Source organism: Octopus bimaculoides, chromosome 17 (assembly GCF_001194135.2).
Source record: "Octopus bimaculoides isolate UCB-OBI-ISO-001 chromosome 17, ASM119413v2, whole genome shotgun sequence".
Lineage (NCBI taxonomy): Eukaryota > Metazoa > Mollusca > Cephalopoda > Octopoda > Octopodidae > Octopus > Octopus bimaculoides.
Window position 1 is genome coordinate 158,855 of NC_068997.1, and position 5,804 is coordinate 164,658.

Here is a 5,804-nt window from a genome sequence, read left to right on the forward strand (position 1 = left end):
ACACACACACACACACACACACACACACACACACACACACACACACACACAATGCATGATGTTCAATATGCAAGTAAATTGTGTTTTTCCAAGACCAGCTTCTCAGCAATCAATCTAATTTTCTGATATATAATTTTTACAAAATTTGCTTCTATATTTACACGAGTTTATTGTGTAATCACTGAAGTCATCGGTCTATTTGGGCCACTTAAACCTCGGTTAGCCTGATCGAGCAAACTTATAATTAAAGGTGTTCTAACTCTTTGCTTTAAGGGCATGTGGGGCTACTTTCTTCAATGTGTCCTTTCGTTACTTACTACGGTGGAATATATTTGAGGGAACGCGGTATGTCTGATGATTGCGTGGGACTCGTTATGTGTTATGCAGTTAACATTAACCACTGCAATAATATACAATCATACTTCAAACGATTAATTAGATCTTTGATTTAAATCCAGTGTCCCCCACTCCTCCACCTCCTGCTGCAAGCTGAATAGCAAGAACTATTCCCGTTTCTTGATATTTTATATTAACAAATACTTTTCTTCTATTTTTATTATCTTATATTTTAACGCCACAGACAAATTTTCTGAGTTACTGGCACAAAAAAACACTATATATAGCATTTCTATATCTATTAAGTTGGATGGATGAAATGGTATCTGATTAACGTGTCTGTAAGACGTGTGTGTGCGCACGCGCGTGTATGTGTATACTGAAGAAGAAATGGTATTAAAGAATCCAAGCGTATACTTTATAAGCACTCGGCTAACTAAACTGTCCAGTGAATGCAACAGTAATCCACGTAGATTATAAATTCCCTTTCTGTCAATTTGAATTCAGTGTATAATAGAAATCATTCTTTTTTGTTTGTTCGTTCTCTGTTTGCATGTTAATCATTTAAATTCTTCCCCTGAGGAAGGAAATAGTTTTTAACTAAGATATCAAGTTCTATCGTGCGAATGTAAATAACAAAAGCAATGTCACATTTTAAACTTGAGAAAAATCTTGCAGATATTTGCTGTTCCACCAATAGATTGTATTCGTATGGTGCGAGCTAGTTGATTCGTTACTTTTTTGGAAAGCCCTACCTTATGTATGTATGTATGTATGCATGTATGTATGTATGTATGCATGTATGTATGTATGTATGTATGTATGCATGTATGATTGTATGCATGTATGATGTATGTACGTATGCACGTATGTACATATGTATGTATATATAAATATATGTACTGCGTATGTATGTATGTATGTGCCTATATATATATATATGTGTGTGTGTGTGTGTGTGTGTGTGTGTGTGCACTCATACATACACATACATACATTTGTGAAAAGGTAGATTGATACTTGACATATCTCTATAATAAGGTTATTTTCACTCTATTTTCATCTCAAATTCTACACTCTCAGCTCATCTTACTTTCGTTAGACTTTAGCAATAGTGTCAGATAATAATAATAATAATAATAATAATAATAATAATAATAATAATAATAATAATAATAATAATAATAATAATAATAATAATAACAACAATTTATTGGTGGTGGTAATTGTTGTTGTTATTTTCATTTACGCTTTTGTTCTGGCAGATTTTATACCAACACAATACCAAAAGAACAGACCAAATCAAATGACCAAAGGTCTTTTGGGTCATTCTTTCTTCAACTTTCGAACACCTTCCTTAGAATTCTTGCTGTTCCTAACAAGGCTGTTTGCTGCGACAGCCCGTTCTAATGGTAATTCCCAGCTTCTCAAACCATTCATTCAACCTATTACTAACCGCTCCCAATGCACTGACCACAATCGATATCACTTCTACAGGCCTGATTCTCCATAGTTTCCTGATTTTCTAACTGCAGCTCCTAATATTTCTCCATCTTCTCACTTTCTTTCTCATTCACCATGTGATCCCACGGTGAAGCAATATTCACAGTAAATTGCTTTGTAATTGAAGCAATATGCACAGTAATTGCTTTTTACAACAATGTCAGGTTTTCTAGCCACAATAAAATGGTCACACTAGATGGCCATGCCCCACAAGATCTAAAATGGTTTGTTTTCAGCAACCCTTTTCCGGTTGATGGTCATATCATTTCTCACTTCTGCTCATGTCATATTTATGACAGAAGTTCCAGTGAACCAATCTGGCAACGCTGTCGTGCCTGCTCGTGAACTCATTTTGCGCGACCATCTTACATTCTTTAATAATGTTCTTTGCTGTTTCACCTTTCTCACCATACAACCTACAAAGTAGGAAAGTCACTGAATTGTTAACATTGAACTTCATATAGTTCGTTTTCAGTGCCTGTTCTTGGGCCGCGAAGATGAGGGCTACAGTTTCAACTTTCAAGTTGCTTTTCCTAGTCCATTATCAGATCTTATCTTTGTCAATTATTTCAGGCATTTCCCGTACGAATTGACCGTACATTTTGTTTTCTTTCCATTTATTCAAGATGTCATTTTGTCTGTCTTGTTTAAATCCCTTCGCTTCATCACTGCTTAGGACTTTTTTTTTACCTTTTATATTCCTGCCATCAATCTCTCCTTCGAATTCTTTACATAGTATGCCAGATTATTTTCCTCGGTTTTCACACACAATCCACAGCTAATAAGGCCTCTTACTAATCTCTCTCGTAATAGATACTAGCTGTCCACGTCACCTTTTTAGGGTATAGAGCTCCTAGTAGTGTCATCATTTTTCTGGTCTTTCTATCAAGCTCCTTAAGTTCATCACTTCTCCACTCTATACCTGAGCTGTAACGGCCCATGTGTTGACTGCCAGTATCTGATTCCTACCACTCAAATTTTATTTTTAACAGCAATTTCAGTCTCCGTTTATATTCCTTTGATATCATTTCTTTCATTTCCTTCTCTTTCATTTGGTCTCTTTCCAGGATGCCTAACAACTCGTTGTCGTCAATTTCCTCCATAACTTGCCTGTCTGGTAATATAATTCCCCCCATCTTATCAATTCTATTTTTCTTTAGTAGTAACACCCCACCCCCACACATTTTTATGCCAAGGTTATTATATTTTCTTTGCACAGCTTCTAACGCTGGAGATGTATTACGGTGTCAGTTGTTCACTACCAATGAACTAAGGTACCACCCCTTATTTATCGAGCACCACCCGGAGTATTCGAGCAGTTCCAAGCAGTGCTGCTTTCTGCAAGGGCTCCACCTTTATTGCAGCCCCTATTTGTTCCATGTACTTCTCAAGATTTTTACTCACTGTTCCCAGGGCTCCGACAATCACTGGTACTACTACTACCTTTTTTAGCGACCACAACTGTTTAACCTCTTAAACTAATCCCATAAGATCTTTGCATTATCATTTTCGATGATGCCTTCGAGTTTATGGTCGGATCATTTTTTTGCTCTGTCAAGTCCATACTTATTGTTATTGTTATTGTAGTTGTTGTTAAGGCGGCGAGCTGGCAGAATCGTTAGCACGCTGGACCAAACGCTTAGCGGTATTTCGCCTGTCGCTACGTTTTGAGTTCAAGGTCGACTTTGCTTTCATCCTTTCGGGACGATAAATTAAGTGCCAGTGAAGCATTGGGGTCGATCTAATCGACTGGCCCCCTCCCCCCAAATCTCAGGCCTTGTGCCTAGAGTAGAGAAGATTATTATTACTATTATTATTGTTGTTGTAATATCAATCTAGTACTGGGTTTGATGGTGTGTAGATTTGATTTTCTCTTCGAAACATAATCTTTTCAAGCATTTTCAAATGAAGTTTCTCTCCCCAGTATTTGTTAAAACAATAATAATTGCCTTAGGAAATTTTGCCCTCAACATCCGTGAGTAGGCAACAAAAGAAAAGGGGGTTGTTTTACAAACACCTAAAACTTTATTCCTACGCGTTATATTTTCACATCCAAAATAGCTACCGTACACAATTTTGCAATCAAGGCTGACCTGGAGATAAACAACAGCAACAATAACAATAGTAATAACGTCAATATATGGCGTTAACTATTTATATTCTAAATAATTTCATTTCTCGAGCCATTCAAGACACTTTAATTGAACATAACGCGACGAAAATCAAATCTAATGATTTTTGGTAAAAAGAGGAGAGAAGCGAATGTAGACGTAGAAAAGATGTCATGCTTATTATGGACTTGTGCAGTGGCCAATATTTTGAAAACATCAGGGTGGTAGTTTAGCTGGGTCAGCAAAACGTCGGGAAAAATATTTTACAATATTTAGTCACAGCTCTTTACATCTGAGTTCAAATTCTACGGAAGTTGACTTAGCCATTCATTCTTTTGTGGTCGATAAAATAGACAGGATCACGTAATTAATCGATCGCATCTCTCCCACTACCCACAAACAAAATTCTGGTCTTTTATCTGATAGAGAACTCATTATTTACGAAAGGTTTCACAAAAGAAGATACGAACTAAAAGGGAAATAGGATTAATTATAATACAATTTTTCACTTAAAACACTTGAGAATATAATACTGTTGACTTTTATAAAAATTGATTCATTATTGAACTGAATCTAGATGGAGTTGAAAGAAAGATTGATTTACAATTAATTCAGTTTGAATTAATGAAACAATTCATTTAAATTCCAGTAATTGGGTTTTATAAAGTTATTTTTCAACTTGACCTTTCAACTGATTTTAAAATGAAATTACTCACACGTCAGCTAACGAGACAAAACGAACTCACAGCAATGTTTTTTCTTGTATGTATGTATGTATGTATGTATGTATGTCTCTTATTTTTAAATAATTATAAGTCTTCCACTGAGGAGGGAGCCGGTTTCCAAGGCTCCATCTTTGGCATGTAGTACATATGTATGTATGCATTTATGTATGTATGTATGTATGTGTGTATGTATGTGTATACGCATGTATGTACATATGTATGTGTATGTATGTGTATACACATGAACGTATGTATGCGTATACGCATGAACGTATGTATGTGTGTATGTATATATGTATGTATGTGTAAACGCATGTATGTATGTGTTTTTTTCCTGGCGGACGTTTTACTCTTTGTTCTTTTTTTTCTGTTTTTCTTTTTGGTAGCTAAGTTGTAAATGAATGGCTCTCTTTAAAAATGTGGAATTGCTATTTTCTTCAAATTTTGCGTAACGGTTTGACCTTTACATTTTTAGAAAGTCTTGTGTATTTTTATTTCCCTAGATAACATGATAATCTGCAGTGTTTGAAGTATGGAGCAACGTTCCTTCTCCAAGAATTCGCATATGTTATATAGTCTCCAGTGGTGTCGTCAGTAACTAGTTATTTTTTCCCTACACTCATTCAAAATGGTGTCTTATATAATGATAACATAAAGAAATTGTTGCAATTAGTTTGAAACTGGTTTAAAATTATATGCAAATACACACACACACACACACAAACAACCACATATATTTATATTTTCTTATACATTTGAGAAATTATGAAGAACACAAGTTTATATCATTTGATAAACTTGTGATTATCATAATTTCTACCACATTTGCTCAGTATAACTAATAATAAATATTAATAAGATATAGTAGTTTATCACACAAACTACTAAGATCTATAAATACAACCACATTTACTCAGTATATCACAACCAATAGTAAATACTACTAAATATAGTAGTAAATTAAGCACTCTACTGGAAACAGACTGGACGATGATAATCTATGTTGTGGAGCAATAAAATCAACTGTAGCAGTCGTACAACTGTGCGCACGCACGCATACACACATTAGAAGTGTAAGAGAGAGAGAGAGAGAGAGAGAGAGAGAGAGAGAGAGAGAGAGAGAGAGAGA

At 35.1% G+C, this 5,804-nt stretch overlaps 1 protein-coding gene across 3 annotated transcripts in view; it reads left to right on the forward strand.

Annotated features, from left to right (window-relative positions):
* Window positions 1–5,804, forward strand: part of LOC106869327 (neuronal acetylcholine receptor subunit alpha-10) — a 64,996-nt gene that overhangs the window by 14,031 nt on the left and 45,161 nt on the right. The window contains exon 1 of one of the 3 annotated variants that reach the window (XM_014915031.2): window positions 2,912–2,956. The exons of the other annotated variants lie outside the window; for them this stretch is intronic. The gene's annotated coding sequence lies outside the window, so the exon portion shown is untranslated. Of the gene's footprint in view, window positions 1–2,911; window positions 2,957–5,804 lie in introns of those variants that run through there. 3 annotated transcript variants of the gene reach the window in all.